At 40.5% G+C, this 19,819-nt stretch overlaps 1 protein-coding gene across 1 annotated transcript in view; it reads left to right on the plus strand.

The window, feature by feature from the left end:
- Positions 1-657: 657 nt before the first annotated feature.
- The window catches only part of atxn1a (ataxin 1a), a 481,844-nt gene continuing 462,682 nt past the window's right edge, over positions 658-19,819 (plus strand). The window contains exons 1-2 of the mRNA XM_060849975.1: positions 658-947; positions 18,014-18,174. The gene's annotated coding sequence lies outside the window, so the exon portion shown is untranslated. The remainder of the gene's footprint in view (positions 948-18,013; positions 18,175-19,819) is intronic.

Below are 19,819 nucleotides of genomic sequence, written 5' to 3' on the forward strand. Positions count from 1 at the left end.
GGATCACATCGGTGGCGAGGTCTCGGGTGCAGATGCTGGAAAAAAAAGTGGGAAAAGCAAACTCAAGCTCAAAATGAAACATTGAGGGGGAGGGGGTGTCGTCTTTGAAGTATAAATTGAGTTCAAGTGAAGGTAGAGCGTGTGGAATCCAAAATACACACACAAACATCAGTCGTTTACACTTGGGGCAGTTTGAACTTGAGCATTTCCTCCATTCAGCAAAACGCATTCTAATCCATACTTCAGAACGACAAATGGTTAAATGCTGAAAAAAAATGGCATAAATTGGCTCACACATATGTTGATATATAATCGTGCTATCGCGCATACTCCTATCCGTTTCTAATTCGGCCCCATTTCTTCCAGTTCGACACTAAATTCTTGAATCGGACGAGTTAAATTATTTGGCAGCTTGCAATCTGCACTGTTGTAACAAACACGTCCTATTGTACTGCCCTCGGCAAGTTACTCGACTTGCTTTTAAAAGGTTTGTTGGTTGTACTGTCCACGTGACTTTTACAAGTTTGACTTTACTTTCAATATTTATCGCACTCCTGCTCTGACGTGTAGATTTATATACCATGCCCGCACATAACACGCTGCAATGTGTTGACTGTGTTCTGTTGGAATTAAGACTCTTTTTATGCAGTTTTCCTTTCTTCTGGCCCTCTCAACGTGCTCACGTTAATCTCAGGATCTGTTGGCAACCGGCCAGGATGTGTGTTGTCTTGCATCCTTTGCATATAGTAGAATCCTTAAGCTATCAGCAGACGCAGCCAAGTGCTCCATATTTGGCTTATGTTACACACACGCAGTGAGAGCGAGCGCTAGAGGAGAGAAGCAGAGCAGGAGTGGTGTCTGCAAGACAGACATTACTACACAGCTACAAGCTCGGCTTCCTTCATCGCGGAGCGCCGCGTCTTGGGCATCACCGCCTTTTTGATGTTGTAAGTGTTTTATTTAAAGAACGATGTATGTTAGGGTTCTTCTCCAGCAGCATTGGCTATTTGCTGTTATTTTCTTGCTCGTTGGATGTGTAGGTTGTTATGAAATGGCTATGCTCCCTCTCGTAGTACAAACACTGCCTTAACCCAGAAATTTGATTGAGAAAACTGTGTGTGTATTTTGTGGTGTGTGTGTGTGTGTGATTATGCAGTACTGTCCCTGAGTATGTGCTGTGATGTTCTCCTGTGTTTGTGTTTGTGAGGGGGGGAGGGGGGATATTCAGGGGGGTGATGTTTTGTTGGGGAAGGGGGCTGCTCGGGGAGGGGTAGAGACAGAGGGGATGCCGCAGCAGGGCTCTGCAAACGGGAGCCCGTCACGGAGTTGACCGCTTGTTTAATCGGGTCATTGAGGAGACGGGCTCGCCAGAGCGTTGCGTAATTGGGATAGATAGGGCTGGTCTCCAGAAGGGAACATTCTTATCTTGTTTACAACGCTGCCGATACATTGTAGTACGAGAGCTCTCTGCGGTCAGACCATCTGAGTAGACACTGACACCACGCAAGTCTCCTTATTGTTACTACCTCAGTGACTCATCTGCAAACCTTATTCCTCCATCTGCCCTTTTCCACAACATTATTGCAGCATGTTGTTTTTGAATATTAAAGTAGGTCTTTATTGATGGCCAATGAGCACATAAAACGGTTGGACTTGATAAATCTCAGCATGTTTATCCAGAAGCCCGATTGGCTCCAGAATTTGTCGGTAGCCCTTTTTCCACGGAACACGTCAAGATTTTTGTGTTTAAAATGATTACAGTTTGTGAGAGAAGGGACAACAAAGGGCGGCGGGATCAGTTTTTGTCCACGAGCATTATGCGTCTGACACTTTTGACCATCCACCCTCTCGTCATTTAAATACAGAAAATCAAGGCAACGCTGCATTAAACACACACTTAAAACAAAACGTGGACATTGTTTTCTGGTGAGTCAGTTACTCTTCTTTCTAAGGCTGAGCTGCTGCGTAAAAAAAAAGATCATGAATGAGAGTGGGAATACTATAATTATTTCCAAGCCATTGCATCAGTGCTGACAGTAAGCAGTTAAAACTTACATTAACTGCGTGTTAACATGTTCAGTGCGTTGTATAATGAAAGTCTCAGAAATGATTTCCATGTGTGGAAGTTCTTGGAGAGGCTGTTGGGTGGACTGCATGTAGAGAGATGTTGGTGTAGGATTTCATTGCACTACCCCTGGACCTGATCAGTCATGTAATTAGATCAGGTTGCCCTGGTAACAGACGTTATTTATCTCCTCATTGAGGTGCGTATGTTTATCTTGTGAAAACGCTTGTCTTTCGACGTATTTCATACTGTAAAGTGGATTGAATCCAGCATTTATTTCAGTGGTAAATAAATGTATTCCTTCGAAGATAAACGGCCTTGAAACGTGACATGGATAGTTTCTAGCTTCGATGCTTAAACTTCATTTTCATTGGTTGTGTTATCAGAAATAATAACCATAAATAATATGTGTATATATAAAATGCTAGCTGACATCTCATCCAGGTGGTGTGATGGCAAAATGCTATTGTGAACGACCCTTCAAGGACCGAACTTGGAGGTGGAGTGTGGGTGTGTGAATGTGACTGATTGTAACTGCTTAGAAACTGTTGAGGTCACTCAAAGGGCAGTTGTAACTAAGTTTTAGGTGCCAGATCAGTGACTGCATTTGCTCTCCATTTAAAAAAAATGTATCCAGTAGCATAGTGTGACGTAGTGTCTGGAATGTAATGCATGCATTACACTGGGTACACGATTTTTTATACTTGTGTGTATACAAATATCACCGTTTTTTCATGATAGAATAAGTCACTTGGATATCTAAAAAATTACGTTGTGTCTGTGGAGCACTCGAGAATGTAATATTTATCGTGCTGGAGATTTTCAAAAATGATCTAATTTCTATTAAGTATTGGAGATGTACAAAGAAGGATGTGATAGCCACATTTTCAATTTTGTTTTCTTAACAATATTGATATAGTTATATAAAATTTGGTTTTATACAAAGATAATATCCATATTAAGGCTTCATGGAGGTATTTGAATGTATATCTAGTGCCTATATCATTTATCTGCGTTGAGTACATTTTGGCTGAGGATCATTGCTGATCAGCTGGGATTTTTGAAAAATAACTGTTTTGGTATGTGTTGAAATCAGTATATCTTATGATCTGAGCTGGAAGGAGGTCACGCTCGTTGCTGCTGGCACATTACTTGAAAGATTGACCCTTGTATTCATTTGGGTGGTTATAAAGATTCAGTTACCTATATCTATGGGGATCAATCTCCATATTCTTCCTCTATGACCTGAGAGATCATTTGGACACAAAGGCGACAGCAGAAATGTGTCACAGTAGGCATTAATTTCCTTATGTTGCCCTGACATTTCTGGAAATAAAATACCAATAAGCTAGCAGTGCCTTTATGGGCTGGGTATATTTTGGCCAGGTGTCCACATACAGGAACGCCAAAAGAAGTTGCTGGTACTTTGGTTTCCTGTAGTTCCCCAGCCACAGCATTGTCAGTCAGCAGCTAAAAGATGGTGACCAATCCTGTGTTTTCCACCTCCACCTTTTGGAGGCAGGCCTCAGCTAAGGGTTGAAACCAGAAATGGAGAACATCAGGGCTATATCAGGTCATGTCAGGTAGATGGAGTGATGGGAGGAATTTCAGGCCTTTTTTTTCTTTTAATGTTAATTTGGATGAAGATTTGTGTGGTTAGAGTATTGTACAAAATTTGTTGGAAACCACAATGGACTCTTATTACCACCTCACTGACTGAGTCTTGCTCAGGGCCTGAAACTTTGAGGAAACAAAACTAACATTGGTTAAAAGCTTTGTTTAGCTTAAGAAAAAGGGAATACTGATAAGGTTCCCCATGGTAGGCTCATTCATAATGTCAGGAAGGATGGGATACAAGGAGATTTGGCTATCAGGATTTAGAATTGATTGGCTGACAGAAGGCAGAGAGTGGTTGTAGTTGGAAAATATTCTGCCTGGAGGTCAGTGTTGAGTGGGGTCCCGCAAGGCTCTGTTCTTGGGCTTCTACTCTTCGTAGTTTTTATAAATGACTTGGAAGAGGAGGTTGAGGGGTGGGTTAGTAAATTTGCAGATGACACAAAGGTTGGAGGTGTCGTTGATGGTACCGAGGGCTATTGCAGGCTGCAGCGTGACATAGACAGGATGCAGAGCTTGACTGAGAAATGGCAGATGGAGTTCAACCTGGATAAATGCGAAGTGATGCATTTTGGAAGGTCAAACTCAAATGCTGAATATAGGATTAAAGACAGGATTCTTGGCAGTGTGGAGGAACAGAGGGATCTAGGTGTGCAAGTACATAGATCCCTCAAAGTTGCCATCCAAGTGGATAGGATTGTAAAGAAACATATGGTGTTTTAGCTTTCATTAACGGGGATTGTGTTTAAGAGCCGCAAGGTTTTGCTGCAGCTCTACAAGTCCCTGGTGAGACCATACTTGAAATATTGTGTCCAGTTCTGGACACAAAAGATACAGAGGCTTTGGAGAGGGTGCAAAGAAGGTTTACCAGGATGCTGCCTGGACTGGAGGGCTTCTCTTATGAAGAGAGGTTGAAAAAGCTCAGACCTTTCTCTCTGGAGAGAAGGAGGAAGAGAGGAGACCTGATCGAGGTATACAAGATAATGAGATAGAGTCGATAGCCAGAGTAGGATTGACGGGTACGAGGGTCATAGTTTTAAGAAACTAGCAGAAAGGTATAAAAGAGATGTCAGAGGTAGGACCTTTACACAGAGAGTTGTAAATGCATGGAAAGCGTTGCCAGCGGTGGTGGTAGAAGCAGAGTCATTGGGGACATTTAAGCAACTGCTGGACATGCATCTGGATAGCAGTGAGTTGGGGAGTGCGTAGGTTGAGTTATTTTACAATAGGATTAAACCTCAGCACAACATTGTGGGTCAAAGGGCCTGTTCTGTGCTGTACTTTTCTATGTTCTAAATGAAGAAAGATTGCTAGTTGGATTCCATTCAGATCAGGGATTGAAAATACACAGGATATCCTAGGTTTTAAAAATATCTGAACATGGAATATGAATGTTTTATTTGTTTTACCATGTAAGTCTAGTTGAGGCTTTGATGTAACTCCGACAGAATGGTATCAACACTCTCAGAAGATAGGACCCATATTTATATAGAGCTAATTTGTTGTGTCTTGCCAACTATATACTAACCCCTCCCACATTTCCCTCTCCAAGGCTTTCTAATTTATTTTCTATATTTTCCAAAAACCTGGGTCAAAATTATTAATGGTACATGCCATAACCATAAGTGGACCTCGTTGATTTTATTTATTCCTATTTCCACCTATAGTATAATTGGCCACTCCATTCTCTCCCTCCATCTCATGTGTGTTTAACGATGGTTGCTCTTTTGGCCATTGAGTTATGGTCCTTTGGAACACACTCAAAATATGTTTGCCTTTCACATCCCTTCTAGAATATCAAATAGCAGGGTTTTTTTTTGTAGGCCTGCCACTCTTATCACCTTTCTTCCATCTTGAACCACCTTAGTGCTCGGCAGCCTTCCCTATCTTCTGAAGCGTGATGGAACATCATGTTTTTGCAAGGAATGTTGTAGAAGTGGAAGCTCATGTTGGTGGCTGAGTTTACTGCAGTTGGGATGTTAAAACTAAGGAACAACAATTCGAAGTGTCAGCTCAGCACTGATTGAAGTGAACACTGCAGAACGGTGCTGCAGCTATTGCCTGCTATCTCATAATGCAGTGACAGCAGGAGGGTGGCCCAGGACAGCAGAGAGCATGTGAGATGTAGCAGGCCATAAACATTGTGAGCACTTGCAATGGACTGAGTGGTTGTTCATTTGGCTTTGAGATATATAATACTATCTTTCAGGAATAACAGACTTCAAGGTTTTTTTTAAGATAAACAGCTTTATTGCCTTTTAGTATATGTGCGTGCTACTATTGCTTTTTTCTTCAGGCATATTTGCATTTTGGAACTGTGAAGTTTTATTTTGTTATTTTTTTTCAAGCCCAGTATTTCCTAAATGTTTTTCCACCGTCCCCATTTTCTCTCATTTTGAGGCCTGAAAATAGTTATGACCCTAGTGAGAGGTGACCATGGAGTGGGGGTGGGGGTGGGTTGGGGGGAGTGGAAGAGGTGATTTGAGAGCAGGTGTAAGGAGGCCAATCAGAGGTACATGGTGTCCATTGGAATTGCGAGCTCAGACACAGCAAAATTCTGGCTTGCAACCCATTTTGGTGTCTTGTACGCACATTGGCAAGCTCTGGTCTAAGTATTCCCTATCTGAGGGAATTGTTGTGATTAGGGCTGCTCATACAACTACCAGCTTTTATAGGATGTACATGCCCCACTGCAATCTACTGATCATTCAAAGTTACCTTTTCATCAAAAATTGGAATCAACTAATAATTTGAATGAAGAAAAAATAATGACCGAACTGTGAACTTAGCATTAAAATTTTTAAAAACCGCTCCACTTTAAGAAGAACACCTTGTTCTTGTATCTTCAGCTTCCTTGACTGCATCCATGCCATAAGGGTCTCTTGCTTGCATCATTGTGACTCTGATGCTTTCCTTAAAGGCACTTCCATAGGGTCATGTGATGTAACAGGACTGGTGCCTCTGTGTGTCAAATGGCTGCCTGTGTTCTCCAGTCACTTTAGTAATGAAAGACACAGCCTTGTGATGTCCCTGATTTTCATAATATTGAACTGTTTGGTTATTGTCTCCCTGAATGCCACTGTGCACATCAAACTGGAACTGATTAACTAGAATAAAAATAAATGCTGGAGAAGCTCAGCAGGTCTGGCAGCATCTGTGCAGAGAGAAACAGAGTAACCGTTTCAAATCCAGAATTTTGAAAAGTCATATTGGACTTGAAACATTAATTCTGTTTCACTCTCCACAGAAACTGTTAGACCTGCTGAGATTCTCCATCATTTTCTGTTTTTAGCATCTGTAGCGTTTTACTTTTCATTAAACTGCTTAACTAACTTGTTTTTACTAACCTCCACATGGTAACACATTGAGGAAATAAAAGACTTGGATCTATGTAGCACATTATCACATCTTTCAGATTATTGTGGTGAACTAATTTAAAATGAAGTTAATAATGTAGACAAATGCAGCAGCCATTTTGTCCACAGTAAACCTCAACAAAGTGAATGGTTAGTTTTTTTTAATGGTTAGTCATCTTTTCATCCGGATTTGCAGCACTACCTACCAAGTATGTATGTACGGTTTATTTATATGCTGATTAAATATCTTTGCCTTCCTCTGAAAACTCTATCACTTCTATTACCCTTTGTACAGTTAAGTTTGTTTTCCAGCTTAATTTTTAAATGATGGTAATTCACCTTTTAAGATAACACTTCCCTTTGAAATATATAATGAAAGGAAAAATGATCACACATGTGCATTTGTTAGTTCCTTTCATCACACCTATTTCATCCCTGCTTCAGATAGGTGCCAAAGATAGCTGGCATGTTGTCTTTACTAGAATGGTGTGGATGTTGAGCTGGGTTATTTCTAGCTGCCTTGTTTTATACCTGGCAAACAGATGCACATTGACCAACTTCCTCCTTCATTGCATTTACTTTGCATTCATGATGAGAAACTTTGGGTGTACAACCCTCATTTTAAGTTTAAATATTGTGTTTCCGGCAAGTGTGAGATTATATCCAATAATCGGATGTCTTATTGAAAGCACTTATTAAAGGCAGTGGCATGTTTTTCAAATTCTAGAAGTTCTGAAGATGTTCAGTACCATACTAATCTTTTCAATTTGCTATTTCCATGGAGATTTAGTTTTTATGGTCTGTAGGCTCTTAGGATTATTTTCCATCCGTCTACCTGGTGCTTCTCAAATATTTCTATCAATCAAAAGTTTTTGACTTTTTTTAATTTAAACTATTTTTCTAATCAACCTATTTAGAGATGTTATTACACACTGATGGAGCAGGTGGGACTTGAACCAGGGGTAAGGACACTACCACTGTGCCACAAGAGGGCCCTTATTTCTATCAACTGTTGATATTGTGATAACTTTTAACCCAGAAGAAGTCAGGAAAGTTCATTAATTTCTTGAAAAGGTCCGTGCAATCTGTAATTGTTTCTGAGAATGTTTGTTTGAAAAGGACTTTTTAAAAAGTTTACATCTAAATGGATCAATTGTAATTGTCTTGGATCTTAAATATTAGTCCAAAGGGCTTGATGACCCTTGACTTGGAAGTGATACAATAGAAAGGAGGGTCAAAAAATAAGCAATATGGTTGGCCGATATAAAAGAGAGCAGCAGAAAAGGTGAACTTCAGGGAGAGGAGCCGAAGGCTGAAGATGAGTGCATAGACACAGGTGCAAAGAGAAAGTAGGTAGAGACAGAAAGAGGAATACTCTGAGTTCTTGTTAGAAAATGAAGTGGATCACTCACGAGAGACAGTCAGTTTTTCATTTAGCAGAAAGATAAGATTTCTTGAAGACGCTCATTGAGCTGGCTAAGGAGGTTATGTGGGAGGCGATATGAATAGCTCAGAGATGCTAAAGAGCTGGTAGTTTTCCCAGATGTGGACAGATCATAGTCCAGGAAAGGGTTTGTAGAAATGTTATGCACTAATGATAGAAGTACCCATGAAACTCAAAGTCAAAAGCTGTTATCAAGTAGGACTTCTGGTCTACTCTGTGTAAATAAAGAACAACATATTGTGGAACTGTGTAGCTATATAGTGTCACATCTCTGCAGGAGTGATGAAAATATGTGTGCTTGTGTGGGAGGGATCATTGTTGTAATGACTATTTAAAGTGATTTAAAATTTGAAACATCATTTGTTAATTCACATGTAATTTGATTTGATTCTGAGTTATGTTAAAGTAAAAGCTACAAAAAGTGGGATCTTGTTGGTAGTTTCTTGACTTTGAGGTCATTGAGTAATTTTGATTATTTTGGTTTATGTTTCATCCATGGGGATCATAACAATTTAAAGTGTACTGATCACCACTTGTTATATAAAATTGTATCTGCACCCTGTTTATCTAGCTCCACCTTTTTTTTTAGCTTTTTCATATTTCACGTTACTTAGTAGTCTTGGCAAACCTGAATATGCTTCACTCTCTATTTTGTTAAGACAACTTTGAAAAAGGGCTATCACATTTCATTGCTCAGTAATGTCCTTTTTCTTTGTTTTTATTTTTCCTTATTTTCTGATTTGCAAATAATTTTCCATCCATGCCACCAAGATGTTTCCGTACACAATCTTCTCAAATTAAGTTGAAAGTAATGTTTCAAATGTCCATGCTTTTGACATTTATTGATCATCCTGTACCATATCGGTAAATCTATCGAAGAGTTGTGTTAGGTTATTTAGGCATGATCTACCTTTCACAATATTTTGCAGATTTCTCTAATTAATTTATATTTTCATATCTGTTCATGTTCTCTGTCCTGCTAATGAGTACTAGTCATTTTTTCCACTAACTTCATTAGCCTGCAGTTCTCTTGTATTTGCCTTTGAGTGTATCAGTGCAAGTATTTTCATTACGCACATTGAAAAGCTATTTATCAGCAAATCTAAGATGGTGTCTAAAGAAATATGATTTCTATGTTATTGTTTAAGTAGAAGGTACAAGATAACCAAACTACATGCATATAAGTTTTATCAGGCAAACAATATGGTATATTCAGAATCTTACATATATATTAAAAATATGTGTTGGTTATATAACAAAGTGTATGTACTGGAAACACAGTATCAGAAAATTTTGCTTAGTAGGTGAAAGGGGATGCTTAAAAGCTTCTGATAACTGCATTATGTTTGTGGAGTATAAAATGGCATCTGTTTTTTCAAAATAATGATCTAGAGTAAATTTGATGAACTTCAGAAGCCAAAGTTAAGGGCCCTGGAAAAATGTTTCATCATTTAAAATAATGAACACTTTTTAGGGAAGTTTGATTAATATTGTGCCTTATCTATTTGCGTTTTGGAGAGTAGGCTGAGGGATAAACCAAGCTGTACATCAAATATTTATTTTTGGTTAGGAACTTCATCCACTGGCAGAGGTATCTGGATACCTGAGTTGGTCCCCGATTTGAACTTCCCAATAGTTCTCCGCAAAAGCAGTTGCAGTATCCTTGTCTGAGTATCTTCAGCTGCTGTTTAATCTTTCCTTTATCGCAATATCAAAATAAAATTGTTAATTAACAATACTGAGGAACCTCGATTATCCAGCATTTGACTAACCAAATTTCAGGTTATCTGAACAAGATTGCAAGGTCCCGATGCTTGGCTAACTATGTTATCCAGCATTCGATTATCCGGCATTTGATTAACTGAGCGAAATACACCCCGCCCGTGTCCTTCGGATAATCGAAGTTCCTCCACATATCTAGACCACATCAATTCCTCACAGTGAAACAATACTTTGAGTGTGTGCAGCAAAGTAGGGAACAACATCCAGGCATGGGCTGGATTATTATCAATTCGAGAAAAAGTCTAATAATGCCCTCTTGATAATCAGTTGTATTGACATTGCTAAATCTCCCGCCATCAATATCCCAGAAGTCCTCATTGATCAAAAACCTAACTGGATCAGTCAGGTAAGTGTCTTGGCTTGAGAAAGGCAAGAAGCTGAATATGTCAATAAAGACTTCCAACATTCTGCACCACCTACACGTTTAAATTAGGAATGTGATGGGATATTCTTCAATTAAACTTGGATGTAGCAGCATTTAAGTAACTCAGTTCTGTATAAAGAATTCACTGAAACAATGTATCAGGCTTTCTTAGAGTGCAGCTACCAATCTTTGATAACCACTGTCTGGAAAATACAAGGGTAGTAAGTGCAAGAGAACACCTACAGGTAACACACTATCCTGACTTGGGCTGCTGTCACCATTCCCTCATCAGATCTGGGTCAAAGTCGGGGAACCTTTTACCTAACTGCCCTGTGGGAGAACCTAGCAGCTTCACCATATGGATTGCTTCAGTTGAACAAAAAGGCTCATGGGCAATTAGGAACAACATTGAATACTGACTTTGCAAGGAATGCTCACAACTTGACCGTAAAGGGTGGATAGCATGTTATTTCAGTCACTCCACAGTGATCAGTGTGCTTGATGCAGTGTGTGTGTTTTATAGAAATTAGCACAGCTGTTTCTAAGAGTATACAACTATTTGTACAAGTCAGAAGGTAGAAAAATGTCACATCCATATCCTTGCGATTATCATTAAGCATTGCTTTGAATAAACTATATTTGCATAATTTTGAGTAAATCGTGTTTTTGTTAGATCATGAAGAGAAATTTTATGGGAGCTTTGTGATTAGAGAGGAAGATAAAGGATGTCAGGACTATGAACTGCAGAGATCAGCAAAGCCCTGTGGATCTTTGTTTTATTTTGTCCCTGTATTTTAGCACCAACTTACCAAATAAATTCTTGATTTGTAAAGATCTGAGAAGAAGCACAGATTAATGTTATCTTTGTCGATGCATGACCTGAGTTTTTTAAGCACAAAATGGCATCTAAATATCTAATTGTTCAGCTAGCCCTATTGGATCAAGCATCAGAGTGCCTGGTAGAGCTTTAAACTTGTTGATTTAAAATACTTAAAGTAGGATCCTCGAGTTATTGTTCCAGCCCAGCATCTGACTTATCAAGTCTGACAAACGTGTCCAACGTGCACATTCTCCCATGTCTGCGTGGGTTTCCTTCGGGTGCTCTGGTTTCCTCCCACAGTCCAAAAAAAAATGTGCAGGTCAGGTAAATTGGCCTTGCTAAATTGCCTGTAGTAAAAACAATGACTGCAGATGCTGGAAACCAGATTCTGGATTAGTGGTGCTGGAAGAGCACAGCATTTCAGGCAGCATCTATGGTGCAGTAAAATCGATGTTTCGGGCAAAAGCACTTCATTAGGAATACCTGATGAACGTATTCCTGATGAAGGGCTTTTGCCCGAAACATCGATTTTACTGCTCCTCAGATGCTGTCTGAACTGCTGTGCTTTTCCAGCACCTCTAATCCAGAAATTGCCAGTAGTGTTAGGTGCAGGGGTAAATGTAAGGGAATGGGTCTGGGTGGGTGTGCTTCGGTGGGTCGGTGTGAACTTGTTGGGCCGAAGGGCCTGTTTCCACACTAAGTAATCTAATCTAATCTAATCAAACTGTCACACTAATCAGGAAGGACCCGCAACAGTATTTTGATTTGACTTGATTTATTTATTTATTTTCACATGTGTTTTGTTACAAAGTACAGTAAAAAGCGTTGTATGGTATTGTCACACTCCAATGCCATTTTACAACACAGAACAATAAACCAAAACATGGAATTTGAAGGCAGAAAAATAAAAAAAAGTGTTGTTGTTAAGTGCTTCGTCATGGGCCTGGTGGCCAGGCATGCATTCCCTTTGCCATGCTGCTACTACAATGAAAGTTGACATTCTTCGGTGCTGTCTCACCTCAATCGATGCCCTTGCCATTATCAATCCTCACTGCTAGGCACCATACTGGCCCGAGCTCTACTCTGTCGCTGCCATGTGTCTACTTCAGGCCCACCTTGCCGATACAGCCATTGCCAGTCTCACCAGGTCTTGTGCTGGGACCATACTCTCCTCCACCCCAGGAATCTGTATGGGACTCAGGCACTGCCAGGAACACGAGCTTCGTTTTTATCGCAGCAACCATGATTCAAAACTAGGACCTCCTCATCGATGCAGAAGCTAACAGGATCCCAGACTCCACTCCGCACTGGGCTAACTTGTCACCATGACTGAACTCATAACAGAAAGGAAGTAAAATAAAGAGGAAAAAAAAACAGGAAAGAGAGAGAAAACCATCTTTCCAGAAAAGCTTAATATGTGCCCAATGGGTACAGATTACTGGCGGTCTTAACACATTTTAGAGAATGTGCCTCACTTGATTATATCATGGGTATGCCTTGTGTCAGAAGTGATGTGCTGAGAGTTGTGAAAAATGGTATGTGAGTAACTTGGAGTGGCATGGTGTGAAGTGTTCAAATGAAATATTTCAATATCACCGGAGATTTCACTGGAAAGTGAAAACAACTTTGCTGAGGGCACTTAATTTATTCTGACGTTGCAACCACCTTCCAGGAGATTAGCTCCTGACATTGACCTCCACTGTTACCACTTCTTACTTGCAGTGGCGTTATTACCTGGAAGCCTTTTAGCTGATGGGCATGAAGCACAAGGTGCAGTGGGAATCTGGGCCTTCTTATTTCAATAATTTAAGGTCAACAAAGCAGCATTGGAGAATCCAAAGGGCAAATATGCAGACCTTGTAGCCATTTCTTCCTTTGTGAGTTTAACCTGTCTGTAGAAGAGTTCACCTTCCACTTTAAGAGATGTCAACTGCTTTGATGTGGCATTGATGCTCAACTTCTGCATGCTTCCCCCATCCCAGTTCCCAGTAAAATGAGTGACCGGTGTGTGGATAGTGTCGTGCTGTCTACACAACAGAGTCACTAGCACCATTGGCACAGCATCAATTTCATGCAGTCTGTGGGTCTGCAGTGTGCACCCCAACTTCTGGCCATTTTTCAACTCTAATCAGATTGCAAGACCCTGAAATTCCTGAGTAGCTAGCTCTGGCTGCTTGAATCTTTAATAATAAGTGAAAATTGAGTCAGATAAATGGATCAAAACCTAATCCAGTCTGAAACATTAACCCATTTGAATTTGAGAGTAAGGTTAACAAACTATCATGGAATTTAAGATTATGCAATGTGTACGTGAGTTAGGCTAGTTGTAAAATGAAAGTAATGTCACATGGGGCTGACACTGGACAGGGTGGGCACTTCTTAAAGGGGAATCATCCATAGGACTGCTTGCATGTCTGGACTTGCCCAAAGTAGGGTGAAGCTGTGACTTGTTTTTAATATTGTAGCTCATCTCAATGTTTCTAGGTTTTTTGCTGTGTCAGTTTTATTTTGATTTTGCAATGAAAAGAACCTGCTGGGTGAGTCTGATTGACGACTCAGTGTATTTGATGGTGACTGAATTTTATTTGCGTTTGGTTTCTGTGTCACCAGCCACTTGCTGCAATTAAAATCCAGAGGTTACTATGGAGCTTAGGAAAGTTGTACAAGTCATAGAATGCAGCAGAGGAAACCATTCAGCCCATTCTGCTTCTGTCTGCACTTTGAAATTGCTGTCCTGTCCCTTGCCTGCAGTTATGCAATGTTTTGCTTGTCAAGGAACTTGTTCAATTCCCTTTAGAAAACAAATACCAAAATAACTTTCAAAAAAGAGAAGGAAGCAAAAACAGGTATTGACAGGTCAGTTAGCATTGTTATTGTCAAAATTTTCACATCTATGATAAAGTACGTAATAACACAGCATTTAGAAATGCATAATATGATCAAACAGAGTCACCATGGCTTCATGATGGGGAAATCCTGCCTGACAAATTTACTAGAATTCTTTAAGGAGCTAACAAGCAGGATAGATAAAGGGGAAGTAGTGGATTCTCTGAAGGCGTTTGATGAGGTACAACATATTAGGTTCCTTAATAAGATGAGTCCATGGTGTTGAAGGTGGTATAGTAGCATGAATTGGCTAACCAACAGAGGACAGAGAGTTGGGATAAGGGGGGTATTTTTTTGATGACAACCTGAAATAAATAGAGTGCCACATGGATTGGTGTTGGAGCCAAAATTATTTGTAGTATATATTAACGACTTTGAAGAAAGTGAATGTAGTATAGTCAATTTTATGTATTACACAAAATTAGGTGGGAAGGCAAGTGACGAGGATGACAGAGTCGGCAGAGATATATAGCCAGGTTAAGTGAGTGGATAAAAGCTTGGCAGATTAAATATGATGTGGGAAAGTGTGAGGTTATGTACATTGGCAAAAGAGCAGAGGAGCTGAGTGTTACTTAAGTGAAGATAGACTCCAGAAAACTACAGAATAAGAGATTTTGGAGTACTTGCCCATGAATCACAATTGGGTGACAGCCTAGTTCAGCATGCAGTAAGGAAGGCAATTGGTACGTTGCCCTATATTTCAAAGGAAATGGAGTATAAAAGCAGGGAGGTTTTGCTCAAACTAAGTGACGCACTGGTCAGACCACAGCTGAAATATTGTGAATTGTTTTGGTCCCCTTTTCTAAGAAAATGTACTGGCATTGGAGGCTTTCTCCCTGTAACCTTTGATCCCTTTGGCAATCAAGAACTTGTCTATCTCTGTTTGAAACATATTCAATGACCTGGCCTCTACAGCGTTCGGTGGCAATGAATTCCATAGATTCACCACTCTGTGGCTAAAGAAGTTTCTGCTTATCTCTATTCTGTAAGCTCTTCCCTTTCACTCTAAGGCTGTGCCCTCTGGTCCTAGTCTCTCCTACCAATGGAAACATCTTCCCAACATCCACTCTGTCCAGGCCGTTCAGTATTCTGTATGTTTCAATCAAGATACCCCATATCCTTTGAAGCTCCATCAGGTATAGTCCCAGAGTCCTCAAACATTCCTGTTTATGTTAAGCTTTTTATTGCTGGAATTATTCTCGTGAACCTCCTCTGGACCTGCTCTGGAGCCAATACATCCTTCCTGAGGTTTGGGGCCCAAAACTGCTCCCAATACTCTAAATGTGGTCTGACCAGAGCCTTCTAAAGCTGCAGAAGTATATCCCTGCTTTTAAATTCTCGTCCTCTCGAGATTAACGACAGCATTGTATTTGCCTTCCTAACTACTGACTCAACCTGCAAGTTTATCTTAACAGAAACCTGTCCTTTTGCATCTCAGACTTCTGAATTTTCTCCTCATTTAGAAAATAGCCCAAGTCTCAATTTGTCCTACCAAATTGCATGACCTCACACTGTATTTCATCTTCCATTCTTAGCCCCCTCTCTTAAACTGTTTAAATCTTTCTGTAGCCTCCCTACCACCGCAATACTACCTGCCCCCCCACCCCCCCGTCTTGACTAGAATACCCTCAGTTTCTTCATCCTGATCATTAATGACCCTTGTTCTTTTTTGCTAATTATCAAAACTCTGTTCTCTAGGTATTGATTGTCTTGCCAATATAAACAACATTATTTAAATTACTTTTGTCAAGAGCTCTTATTATGCGGAAGGCATTAAGGTCATTTCCTTGTGAATAGTATATGACAAATTCATATCCTGAGTTTGGAAGTGGGCTACACGAATTATTTCAGGTTTTAAATAACCACAGGTGTTGCTAATTATCAAAGAATCATAGAATTCCTTGGTCCCATGATGTCCACACTAACCCTCGGAAGGTCATCCCACCCAGATCCACCCCTTTATCCTGATCCATGTAACCCTGCATTTCCCATGGCTAATCCACATAGCCTGCCCATCCCTGGACACTAGGAGCAATTTAACATGGCCAACTCAATTAATTTGCACATCTTTGGACTGTGGGAGGAAACCAGAGCACCCAGAGGAAACCCATGCAGAGACTGGGAGAATTGCCCAAGGCTGAATTCGAACCTGGCTCACTGGTGCTGTGAGGCTGCAATGGTAACTACTGAGTCACTGTGCCACTCCAGTAAAATTCCCCACATTTAAATGTCATTGGGGATGCGTTACATTATTGTTATCCACGTGTCTGCAATGTGACGAAATATAATTGGCCAGTTTTACATAATGAAGGTCAGGTTCACAGACACTCCATTTTTTTTGTCAGCTTTTGCAAGTTATTGACTGTCATAACAATACATTGAACATCATCATCATCACCTTATGCAACAGAACATGGGTGCCATGGATTAGTACTGCTGTCTACAGCGCCAGGGACCCAGATTGATTCCACCCTCAGGTGACTGTGTGGCGTTCTCCCTGTGTCTGCATGGGATCCTTCGGGTATTCAGTTTCCCACAAGTCCAAAGATGTGTGGGTTAGGTGGATTGGCTATTCTAAATAGCTCATAGTATTCAGGGATGTGTAGTTAGGTGGGTTAGCCATGGCTAATGCAGGGATAGGGTGGGGGGTGGAGGGGGTAGATGGGGGCGGTGGCTGTGTTTGGGTGGGATACTTTTCGGAAGGCTGAATGGCCTGCTTCTGCACTGTAGGGATTCTGTGAACATCTTTTGGCGTTATTGTTCTCACTGGATAACCAGGCATAGTATAAAAGAAACAAAAACAGAAGGTGCTGGAAAAGCTCAGCAGGTCTGGCAGCATCTGTGTAGGGAAATCAAAGTTAATGTTTTGGATCTGGTGACCCTTAGAGCGGTTCTCGAAACGTTTGCTTTGATTTCTCTGCACAGATGCTGTCAGACCTGCTGAGCTTTTCCAGTAACTTATGTTCATGTTTCTGATTTACCGCACCCACAGTTCTTTCAGATTTTATATGGTATAAAAGAATATTGTGGAGAAATAGTGTCATCACAAAAGACAGTCAATTTTGGCTTCAATTGGTATAAAGAGAATAATATTGATTCAGCTGCCTTTATACTTAACCAGAAATTAAAGTTCAGAAAGGTCTCGTTTGCTTACTTACTGACTCTCTGCTCATCTAAACTTTTGCAGCTGCATATTTGGTGGACTTGATTTATTGGGTTATCGCAGTCACAAGTATTATCAGATAAAGCAATTGCTCAATGTGTGAGAACAGTGAAGAGTTGTCTCTCCCAATGGCTGCACTTGAAAGTAGGTGGAACAGATGGTGCCCATTACTTTGTCAGTCCCATATATTCCCATACACCGCTCTTGTTCCTCATGAATTCCTCATTCCTGTTCTCTCGAATCCACAATTATGACCATTCTTTCAGTTGCTATGACTTAATTGTCCTGGCCATCTCTTTGCTCTCCCCCTGCACTGCATCCTCTTTTCCCATTCTTAAATGTTTTTCTTAGTTTTCTTAATTTAATTCCGCTATCCTGTTCTTCCCCTTCATTTATTGTCCTCCTTTTTGGTTTTGCACATTGTGAATCATTGACAACATTAGGAACACTTATAAATGCAAGTTGTGGTTTGTACTGAGCTCTGAATACTAACTGTAAGGTGACTTTTTCTGGTTGCAGGTTTATGGACAACAAAACATCTTGATGTGAAGCCTATCTGTGATGGGAAAATTGAACAGAATCTAGAAATTAGAGCAATCCATCATCCAGACCTGATGATGTAAGACCAGAGAATAGCACAAATAAAGAAGAAGCCTCATTAGCATACAGCAAGAGAAAAGGTGTGTTATTGTTTCAGGTCAGCATAATGCCCACTTTTACAAGTGTACACTTGTGCTTGTTGAGAAATTGCAAGTATGCTGCACAATAATTGATTATCATGTGAAACAGTGGGCAAAGGCCCTGTGATGCCTGCTGTACAATGTTGATGGATGTACCTATGTGTTCACAACATTTACAGAATATACTCAAATATATTATGTTATGTTGGGTGCTACTTTGCATAGACATAAGCGTTTTTAACTTATTGCATCATTGATATTGGATATTACAGTTGAAGTATGTTCAGGCATTTAAAGGTATTTAAATTCTCTGACTCACCGGTGCCAATGTACTTTCTCCGTCATCCAAACAAATGTCTGACCTGCACTGACATAGGTGGCGCCACTAATCATAGGCCAGGACACTGAACACAGCGTTATTCGATTATTCTTTTTATTGGTAGCTATGTTACTTTTGCAAGCACTAGAAATTTAACAATTTACGATGTGGAGGTGCCGGTGTTGGACTGTGGTGGACAAAGTTATAAATCACAGAACACCAGGTTATAGTCCAACAGGTTTATTTGGAAGTACAAGCTTTGAGTGCTGCTCCTTTGTCAAATAACTAGTGGAGAAGGATCATAGGACTCAGAATTTATAGTAAAAGATCAAAGTGTCATACAACTGATGCGATGTATTAAACAAACCTAGATTGCTCTTAAGACTTTAAAGACTTGACAGCAATCTAGGTTTAGAAATTCAAAACTTGCGCCACACCTCCCCCCTTACTTCCCTCCAAGGCCCCAAGGATCCTTCCATATCCGCCACAAATTCACCTGCACCTCCACGCACATCATTTACTGCATCTGCTGCACCCGACCATAGCGACACGACGCCTGGAGGAAGAGCACCTCAACTTCTGCCTAGGAACCCTCCAACCACAAGGGATGAACTCGGATTTCTCCAGTTTCCTCGTTTCCCCGCCCCGCCCCCACCCCACCCCACCTTGTCTCAGTCCCAACCCTCGAACTCAGCACCACCTTCCTAACCTGCAATCTTCTTCCTGACCTCTCCGCCCACCCCCACTCCAGCCTATCACTCTCACTTTGCCCTCCTTCCACCTAGCACATTTCCAGTGCTCCTCCCCCAAGTCCCTCCTCCCTACCTTTTATCTTAGCCTGCTGGGCACACTTTCCTCATTCCTGAAGAAGGGCTCATGCTCCTTGGATGCTGCCTGACCTGCTGCGCTTTTCCAGCAACACATTTTCAGCAATCTACGTTTGTTTAATAATTGCATCAATTGTATGACACTTTGATCTTTTACTATAAATTCTGAGCCCTATGATCCCGCTCCACTAGCTACCTCCTGTTGAACTATAACCTGGTGTTGTGTGATTTTTAACTTTAACAATTTATGAACTGTGATAATGTGGCTAGTAAGAAATTGTGCCCATTTAGTTCAAAGGAATGATAACATTTCGTATGCATTTATTGGGCATAACCCATGCTTCAAGTACCTATACTTTCCATTGTTTTCATTGATAGTGTTCCTAAGTTCTAATTTCACCCATAACTGTAGCCCACAGACTTTGGATGTGATATTGGAAAGCATTGAGGAACAGGAGCCATTTCAAGGTGTTAGAATGTTGAGCCATAAAGTAATGGC

Source organism: Hemiscyllium ocellatum, chromosome 34, assembly GCF_020745735.1.
Source record: "Hemiscyllium ocellatum isolate sHemOce1 chromosome 34, sHemOce1.pat.X.cur, whole genome shotgun sequence".
NCBI classification, from domain to species: Eukaryota; Metazoa; Chordata; class Chondrichthyes; order Orectolobiformes; family Hemiscylliidae; genus Hemiscyllium; species Hemiscyllium ocellatum.